The sequence below is a fragment of the Mirounga leonina genome, unplaced genomic scaffold (genome assembly GCF_011800145.1).
Source record: "Mirounga leonina isolate KUSES-001 unplaced genomic scaffold, KU_Mleo_1.0 Mir_174, whole genome shotgun sequence".
In the NCBI taxonomy this organism is placed as follows: Eukaryota; Metazoa; Chordata; class Mammalia; order Carnivora; family Phocidae; genus Mirounga; species Mirounga leonina.
The window spans coordinates 81,472,945-81,482,879 of NW_023270451.1; the positions used below are offsets into that span (position 1 = coordinate 81,472,945).

The 9,935-nt window shown below is 39.5% G+C and overlaps 1 pseudogene; it reads right to left on the reverse strand.

The window, feature by feature from the left end:
* Window positions 1–7,986: 7,986 nt before the first annotated feature.
* On the reverse strand, window positions 7,987–9,320 carry LOC118021252 (annotated as a pseudogene).
* Window positions 9,321–9,935: the final 615 nt, after the last annotated feature.

Consider the following 9,935-nt stretch of genomic DNA (forward strand, 5'->3'; position numbering starts at 1 on the left):
CTCTTTGTCAGTTGAAAGGCTCCCAAATTATTTGTCTTGGCTGTCAGCATTATCTAAGTTTTTCTGAACTTAGTTACTGTGGTGTCAATGAGTAAGGAATATTGCTTTCTAAAGTGGCATTTTAATGTGTTTGTTATGGGGCATCTGAGGTTAATCATCATCTCAATTCCCCTCCATGAAAGCTATAATAAAATCCGTATCACTTTCTTAGGCTTAAAACAAGTTAATTTACTTGAAAGGAGTTAAAGGGACTTGCCAAACATCGGTCTTTCTTGATGAGTGTAAAAAAGAGCCAGTATATGCAGAGGAAAGTGAGACTTTAAAAGATTAAGTACACTTTCAAGGTCACAGAACCAGGAACTGGCAGACTTGGGACTCCAATAAAGAATTCCAAAGTCCATATTTTGAACCAGTTTTTAGGGTTTTGTTTTGTTTCACATCACATTAATGGTGTGTTCTTTGTTTTTCCATATATGTTGTGTGGTATTCATTATGTAACAGTATCACAATTTTTCAATTGAAATATTTTATTTTTAGTTTTTGTATAAATGTAGCTAGAATTAGAAAGACTGAACAAAATCATAATTTTTTAATAGTTGTAAAACTGTTCCTTTCAGAATAGTCTCCTATAGATTTTGCATACCTCTTCCCACAAAGCTGTAATTGATTTAAAAAAATTGAAGCCAATTCTTAAATAATTAACTTTTTAGTCTGTGTCCTTATGCCTTTTGTTGTCTTAAATATGTAAAATCTCCAATCTTTCAAAGGAGGTTTGATTTTTACAAATGAATCTAGAATTCATTAAGAACAGATATGGTAGATGAAATCTATAATCAAGATGAATAATAAAGGGCGCCTGGGTGGCTCAGTTGGTTAAGCGACTGCCTTCGGCTCAGGTCATGATCCTGGAGTCCCGGGATCGAGTCCCGCATCGGGCTCCCTGCTCGGCAGGGAGTCTGCTTCTCCCTCTGACCCTCCTCCCTCTCATGCTCTCTGTATCTCATTCTCTCTGTCTCAAATAAATAAATAAAATCTTTAAAAAAAAAGATGAATAATAAATCAGTTTTTTTCTTCAAAACTACTTCATCATCATTAGAACATGGTTAACTCCTATAGTGCCATAAAGAGTGTATAATCTGTAAAATGTCTATAAAACTACCCTCATATTTGAGGGACTAATTATAAATAATGACAACTGATATCAAAGAAAAAAATCTACATAATCTCAGACTTTAGATAAATGTAATTCTCCCATATGAGAAGTATTTTAATAATTTATGATGTTTGCATTTTATTTTCAAATCTTACTTGAATTACACTGTGCATAATTTAATGTTTTTCCCGAATTCAGTTTTTTTCTCCAAATCCTTGAAAGATCAAGACAAATGTCTAATCTCTACTAATTCTCAAATTTTGTGACAAATTCATCCAATAAATACTCTTCATGTTAATTTTTTCTTTGACCTCAGTGTTTCTATTTAAATTTATTTTTTTTAAGATATTATTTATTTGTTTGAGAGAGAGTGAGCAAGAGAGAGCAGGAGCGAGGGGACGGGCAAAGGGAGAGGGAGAAGCAGACTCCCTGCTGAGCAGGGAGCCCTGTGCAGGGCTTGAGCCCAGGACCCTGGGATCATGACCTGAGCCAAAGGCAGACTTTTCTCAAACTAGCAATTCATTGGAATGCATCAAATAGCTGACCCCTTCAAAAATTTCATTGGTTTTAGGAATAATTATCACTTCATATATAAGTGAGGAATTTTCTCTTATCTTCTGAGTTTTTCTTTTTCTTTGCCAATCAGATACTTTTTACTTAATTTTGTTCTCTATAAGCTTTGTGCAGGTCTATGTGTATATTCCATTAAAAGAAATTAAACTTTACACCAATCTAGTATTATTTTTTCATCTAAAGTTCTTCTATCCTAGAATCAGTAGAGAACCTCCACAAATTATTATATCTTCCATTTATCACTTGCATCTTTGTCTTCATGCTTTGACATTTTTCTGCTTACTATTGAAGAACGTCCCTGTGCTCAGTGAATGCTCAGTCCCTTCTTTGCTCCCTTATAAGGCATTATAGCTCAAGTCCTCCCTCTCAGTCTCTCTAGTGGAAAATTCTGTCGGCATACACACGTTTTTTGTTTTTTTTTTCAATAGGCACACGTAACCATGAAGTCACCTCATCTTCAAAATAATAACAACCAAAACGTGCTTGACACCAATCTTAGGGCAGATATTTTCTTATTTCTCTGGAACATCTACAGCAAAATTCTTCAAAAGCCTCCTTGGTACTTAGCTTTTTAATTCTTCCTCTTTCATTTGAAAAAAAAAATCACCTTTATTAGGCTTTTATCCTCAGCTTTCTACAAAACTGTTCTTGTCAATGCCACAGGTATTAACACTTCCACCTCATTTGGTAAGTTCAATACTGAATTCTCCGTTTTCATCTTTCTTGACCCATCAGCAGGTCTTGGCGTGGTTGGACATTTCTTCACCCTTGAAACAACTTCTGCATGTGGCTTCAGACAGTGCTTGATCTCGATTTCCCTGCTTCGGAATGGATCACTCCTTATCCTTTTCCTGGCGTCCTTAGCCTCAAATAGTTGAAATGCCATACTTCTTAATCTTTGGGTCTCTATCTACATTCATGGACTCCATACAGTTTTGTTTTCAAAATTATGCATAGGTTGATGATTTCCCAAATTTATATCTCTGCTCCTGACCTCTCTTGAAAAGTCCAGACTTACATCCCAGCTACTTACGTGATATCGCCACTTACAGAGATATCTAATAGGCATTTTATTATTAAAATGTTCAAGTCCAAGATTTTTGTTCTTTAAAAATCTGCCCCATTCACAGTGTTTGCCATATTGATTCATAGCAGCTCCATCCCTTCTGTTCTTCAGGTTCTAAATATCCACATTCAGACCATCCTTTCTCTACCCTGAGTAGGTAGCTACCACTTAGCCCCTCTACTGCTACCACCCTGGACCGACACATGACCATCTCTTGCCCATGATATTTCCATCCTCTCCACGGTAATCCTCCTGACATTTCTCATTTCACTCTATGTTCAAAACAGCGGCGACAGTGATTCTTCATATAGTAAGTGTTAGATCATGTCCTGCTTTTCTGAAAACTTACCAATGGCTTTCTGTTACACTCAAAGTAAAAGCCAAAGCCCTCTCAGTGAAAAGACAATAAAGTTACTCAAGATTTGAGTAAAAATAGTACCCATGTTAGAAATATGAAAGTCTGGCATCAATTAACATGAAAAGAGATGCTAGAATACCTGGAGAATAATAGATGTGAACATTGTAATGCAGGGTCAGTGAACAGCTGGTTCTCCATTTTTATGGTGAACACTACTAATTGGAATGGATTTAAAATTTAGCAAAGACTATCTGAACTCCTAAGTGTAGATTGTTAAGGGAGGCAGACAAGCTTTCTTCCTGGGTGGCTGTGTGGAGTTGTGCCTGACTGAGATGGACTTTGTGTATGGATGAGAAAGCTCATTTAAGAATAAAAGCCAAGGGTGCCTGGGTGGCTCAGATGGTTAAGCATTTGCCTTCGGCTCAGGTCATGATCTCAGGGTCCTGGGATCGAGTCCCCCATCAGGCTCCCTACTCAGTGGGGAGCCAGCTTCTCCCTCTCCCTCTGCTGTTCCCCCTGCTTGTGTTCCTCCGCACCCCCCCCACTCCCTCTCCGAGTAAGATAAATAAAATCTTAAAAAAAAAAAGAGTAAAATCCAAAGCCCTCACAGTGACCTACAGGTTCTACCATCCTGGGCCCTCTACTCCTCTGATGACATCTTGCAGTATTCTGACACAGTCACTCAACTCTGCCCAGAAGGGATTTCTAACTATTCCTCAAACATATTTCTGCTCCATTTGCTGTTTCCTCTGCCTAGATTACCTTTTCCACTGCTTTCTGCATGAGGACCTCCCTCAACCCCTTCACGACCTTGCTCAAATATCATCACTTCAGTGGTATATTCCCAGACAGATATTTAAAGTTGCTAGCCCTCCGTGGGGCACCTGGGTGGTGCAGTCGGTTAAACGTCTGCTCTTGGTTTCCCCTCAGGTCACGATTTCAGCGTTATGGGATCGAGCCCCATGTCCAGCAGCACGCTCAGTGGAGAATCTGCTTGAGATTCTCTCTCTCTCCTCCACTGTCCCTGCCCCTCCCCCGGCACTTTCTCTCTCCCTCTCTCAAATAAATAAAAATATAAGTAAAATTGCTAGCCCCCTGCCCTGCCTCTGCCACCATGACTTTACCCATTCTCTACTCTAGGTTTATTTAGCTTTTCCCCACCTCTAAGGTGTGTATGTTTTAATTATATATGTATTATCTATCTAGCCCCCATTAGTTTATGAGATCCATTAGGCAGGAACTTTCATGTTTTATCTACTAGTACATATCTATTGCTTAAGACATTAAGTCTCATATATTAAATTCTAAATAAATATGTGTTGAATGAGTTTATATTGATCATTTGTTTTAGTGCCTATGTGAAGAATATACAGAGGTTTATTTACCAAACTGCTGACATCCCAACTAGCTGGCAACCCTAAAAAGTCTTTCTGCAAAAATATGTTTCTTTTCATAGTTACAAGCCACACAGAAACTTAGTATCCACTTTCCTCTAGAATATTCTTGTGAATTGGTGTGTGCAAGGATGAAAATTCATTAATCAGTTTAACCATTTTTGCATATTTTCACAAAACACGTGGGCTGGGTTTCAGGTATTCATTCTACAGTTACTTAGCACACACTTTGCTATGGTAATTCTGGCAGATTTTTTGCTGTCTTATAAGTTTTTATCAAAATTTTCTGATTGTGTCTTCCCACTGAGGCATTTCGAAAATTTCCTTACATTACAACTAAGCATGGCAGTCTAACTGATCAGCAATCTGCATGTCAACAGTAGAGTATATGCTCATACACCTAAAAAAATTCTTATCTGCATTGGGGTAGAAGAATGTATTGCAACCTGTTAGGTTATTATTACTTATTTTAAATAATTATAATAATAAAATGATAGGCTCTTCTATAGGATAGTTATAATTATTGGTGTCTATGAATGAGAAAATATATACCAACAGAAAGTTTATTTAAATTGATTTACAATTTAAATTATACTTTATTAATTGCAAAGCCAACTGCATGTATTTAAACACATGGCTATCATAATGGTAATATTTATTCACATTAGCTATCTTGTGCTAAATCCTTTACATATACTGCTATTTCAGTTGAGGAAATTGACTTTGGCCTAGAAGTTCAGTAACTAGCCCGGAATAATGCAGCTAGTAATGGTGAACCAGAATATGGACTCACATATGTCTCCAAAGTCCTGACTTCTAACCATCCCGGAGAGAGAAAGTCAAGGGGAGGGAAGATTGGCTACCACCTAGTAGCCCCGGTGCTATGACCCATTAGATCAGGTGAGAATATTTGTGAAAAATACTCATTCTTGGGGCATCTGGGTGGCTCAGTTGGTTAAGTGTCTGCCTTCAGCTCAGGTCATGATCTCAAGGTCCTGGGATCGAGCCCCAAATAGGGCTCCCTGCTCCGCGGGGAGTCTGCTTCTCCTCTCCCTCTGCCGCTCCCCCTGCTTGTGCTCTCTCACTTGCTAGCTCTCTGACAAATAAATAAAATCTTTAAAAAAAATACTCTTTCTTAAGGTAAGTTCTGGTGCTGGTTGAGGCATAATTACACATAGTACAATAACCCTGCACCGTTTGTCTGCACATTTAGATGGCTGTTCTCGCAGAGGAAAGATTGATGCTAGAGGTCAGAAAAACCTGTTCTTGTCTGGTTTTTGTCACCCACCAGTTATGTGACCTTGGACCAGAGACATATGGCTGTAAGATTTAGATTATACGTATAGAAATAAGTATAATGTTCCCAGCTTGATCTACTTCTCAGGGCTTTCTAGACTTAAGTGAAAATGTACTTTATAATATCTAAATATAAAGCATTCTCTTTTTTTTTAAAGATTTTATTTATTTATTTGACAGAGAGAGAGAGACAGCGAGAGAGGGAACACAAGCAGGGGGAGTGGGGGAGGGAGAAGGAGGCTTCCCGCGGAGCAGGGAGCCTGATGCGGGGCTCGATCCCAGGACCCTGGGATCATGACCTGAGCTGAAGGCAGACGCTTAACAACTGAGCCACCCAGGCGCCCCTAAATATAAAGCATTCTAATTGTTAATATCATTGTAGCTACAGGTATATTTCATTCTTCAGTTCATATTTTATTAGTCTTTTAAGGAATCACATGATGTTCTTATATTGAGTGGGCAACCTGGTCTCTTTCTTTTTTTTTTTTTTAAAGATTTTATTTATTTATTTGAGAGAGAATGAGATAGAGAGCATGAGAGGGGGGAGGGTCAGAGGGAGAAGCAGACTCCCTGCTGAGCAGGGAGCCCGATGCGGGACTCGATCCCAGGACCCTGGGATCATGACCTGAGCCGAAGGCAGTCGCTTAACCAACTGAGCCACCCAGGCGCCCAACCTGGTCTCTTTCTTAACAGATTCAATTTCAGATCATTAAGGAGGAGAAAGAAGTTGAGCTGTGCCTTTGGGCATATTCTGGCCAAGTAAAAAGTGGCATGATTTCAGTGGGGTAAGGAGGAAAATATGAGACACATCAGTGGCATAAATTTATATTTGGAAAAAAAGGATCCATGGGATGGTGTAGCAAGCAGGACTGGCAATAGTCACGGTCTATGGAGTTGACTGTATGTGGTAATTTTATTGCATATTCAACCATACAGTATAAACTGGGTCTCAGAGGACATGTGTGATTTCTAAAAATAAGTACAGTCAGAATGCACTTGTAGTTTTAAAATGTTTTCCTGCTTTGTTCAAATTCCATATACATCAAAACAAATAAGCCTTGTCAACCCTGTGTTTTCTTTATCCACTCTTCAATTCTTTACTTATAAGGAAATCAGAATGTAGTTTACATTGCAAACTTAAACAAGATGACAATTTAAATATGCAAAAGCTTGATTTAAGCAATAGCCAAGCATATAGAAATTTATTTTTGTTTAATAGATTTATGTCTAATTAGCTGACCAATGGGGGGTAATGTTAATAGTGCCAGATAACTGAAGTAAATGTTATTTAACAGCATGGGGTTCCAATAACACAGGAGCAACCTTCTAGGCATTATATCATCCAAGCCCAGGAAGCTCCCCCATGGTGGCAGCCCTGCATTATTTAAAATCAGTTCATCATGTTCCTCATGAGGCTTGGCCACCTTTCAAAACCCTCTCTGGTCATGAGCTATTTGTGCCTGCTTTGTGATAATAAATCTCTCCTGTAATCTCTAAAACTCATGCAGACGATGTCCGGAGATTCTATTAGAAAAGAATGCAGAAGAATTCTGCTCTCTGTTTAATCCCTAATTAAACAAAATTAGATTGTATAATTACATTAATTTACAGTGTCCACAATACCTTTATCAAACATCTTTTCATTTTACAGTGTATTTCTTGTTGTCTTATTCAAGCAGGGTTTTTTGACATTTTCATAACATTTTAACATTTAATAGAAACTATATACATTAATTTTTTATTGTATCTTACATAAGATAGCCCCTACAGAAATTTACATAGGTTAGAAGCACAATGGATGGTTAAAGAAGGCCCAGTCCTATGGGCTGTTCTCAGAGTCAGAGTTCACTGGGAGGAGGGGTTCAGACTACCCAATTAGGTGAGAGGTGAAGACAGGCTAAAACACAGGCACAGAATTCCATCAATATCCCAAGGATACACATCTCCCACATAAACACCTATGTGGATTTGTTCCAAGACTTGGGAATTCCCATTACAAAGATGTCTCTCCCCTGAGGCAGAGTCCCAAATACTTTCTCAATCCCAGCAGCTCTGGCAGGAATAACCTGTCTTTCTCTTCCTTGTATAGAGTGGGAAGACATCTGTGACATGTAGACACTATTGATCCCTTCCCCCGAAATTTGGTTTATGATTGACTATATAAATCAATAATCCAAACAACGTAGTCTGAGTTATCCTTCAGTGAGAGATAGTCATAAATACTTGTTGAAAGAATGAAAAATTCAAATCCTCCAAAGTCATATGGTTCCCAAAACAAGCTATCAACTGACAGAAGAAATGGCTTCCCATTTGCAGTAGACACTCTACTTTGAGGCAGTGGTTAGGAGGCTTTTTCAGAATTTGGGACCTCTGTGATCTGCATGCATCTCCAGCCATCTGTCTCTGGCCCAGGATATCCATTGGACCTTCAACAATTTCTTTGACTGAATGATCTTCAAGGATTATGAAGGATCAAAAGGCAAGGGTGAAGGAGGGTACTGCGTACCGTCACCCACAACATCTAAGTCCTACTCGGGCTGAGACATCTGAGGAGGCAACTTCCAGTTGGCAGTGGGCAGCAGGGATCCTCAGAGAGGCTTACAGGAACTGGTTTGTTGCGGGGTACCTCTTCAGACCCTTGGCAGCATTTGAAAAGAACTTGATTCGTGTCCTGACAAATACGGGTAAGGTAGTGTCTGGTCATTGGAAGAGACTGATTGGAATGACAGACATCATCCACAAAGGCCAAGCGCCTCTGACTGAAACAAATTGTATGAGCCCATTGGGCAGCACCATCTGTGGCCAGTATTCGGCATTCCTCCAGCTGCCTATGTAATAAGGCTTCCCCTCCATAGTGCTGATCATACTGTGGACGACATTTTAGATGCTTTAAGTTTTCTCCTTCTTTGGCCAAAAGTCCCTCTGGACCAGTGAAAGGACTACTACCTAGAGCCTCATGTTCCACTTTGTGATTATGTAAAAAAACATGCTGAAGTCAATTAAACTGATCGATGTACAAAGATTGCAAATGAATTAGCTTCTCACACATAATCAGGGCAACTTTTGCTGGTGTGTAGACACGAGCATGTCCAGAATTCATCCAGCTTCACTGTGGCTTCTTTCTGGAGACTGAGACCCCAGTTCTGTCTTAGCATAAGAGCTCATCTGGCCCAAGAATGTGTCACCCATAGGCCCTGGACTGGTCTTCTTCATTTGAGCATGAAATGCCAGGGCATTCCTATGGGCATGTTCAGCACCGAAAGACACCCCATCATTCTTCTCAAGTTTTGGAGCAGAATTGGGAGATCTTTTTCCATTCTTCATCAGTATGTAAGTACACTGCCTGAAGGGTGCATTCTTGTCTCAAGGATATGCTTGAGACAAGGTTGCAAGCACGGGTGATGAGTGAATGAACAAGACAGGATCTCCTGGGACCTTGGGCACTGGGGTGATCCTCCCCCGACTGGTTGGCAAGACGTGGAATCAGAATCCTGTTCATACCAAAACCTCTGCCTCTGCCCTGCGCTACACCGCTAGCCCTCTGGCTGTGCTAGCCACTTGTCTCTTGGATGCAGTTAGTTGGTTTTAACTCTTGGGCATGTTGTTGGTGGAGGGGCAAACAGAAATACATGTTCATCAAACTAGAACTCTTTCCACTTTTTTTTATTCTCCCTTTGGGTTTCTTGAGTTCTCTGTTTTTTATGAGCGTTGCTTTCATCTTTGTACAGTTCAGTGACAAGGGGATATCAATGTCCTTGCTCTTACAGCAAGTCAATAATTAGTCTCTTAACTGTATATTTCAAACAAGAGAAATGACCCTTTCTAGCTGAAAGTCTCAATCGAGGAGACATATGCACGTAAACACAAACATAGGAACATGCACACACACATTACAGAGTTTTGTAAAATTAAATGGTATTTTATTTTCTGGGCAGCTCTATCCATTGGCATCAGATGGATTATGTCTCAAAGTCTACATTCGTGTTTGAAAACCTTCCACAGGAGATTCTGGGATTATACTCTGAGTTTATAATTCTAACAGTCTTTGCATTTAGAATGCAAGTTCCTGACATGTAACTGATAAGATACTGGTTA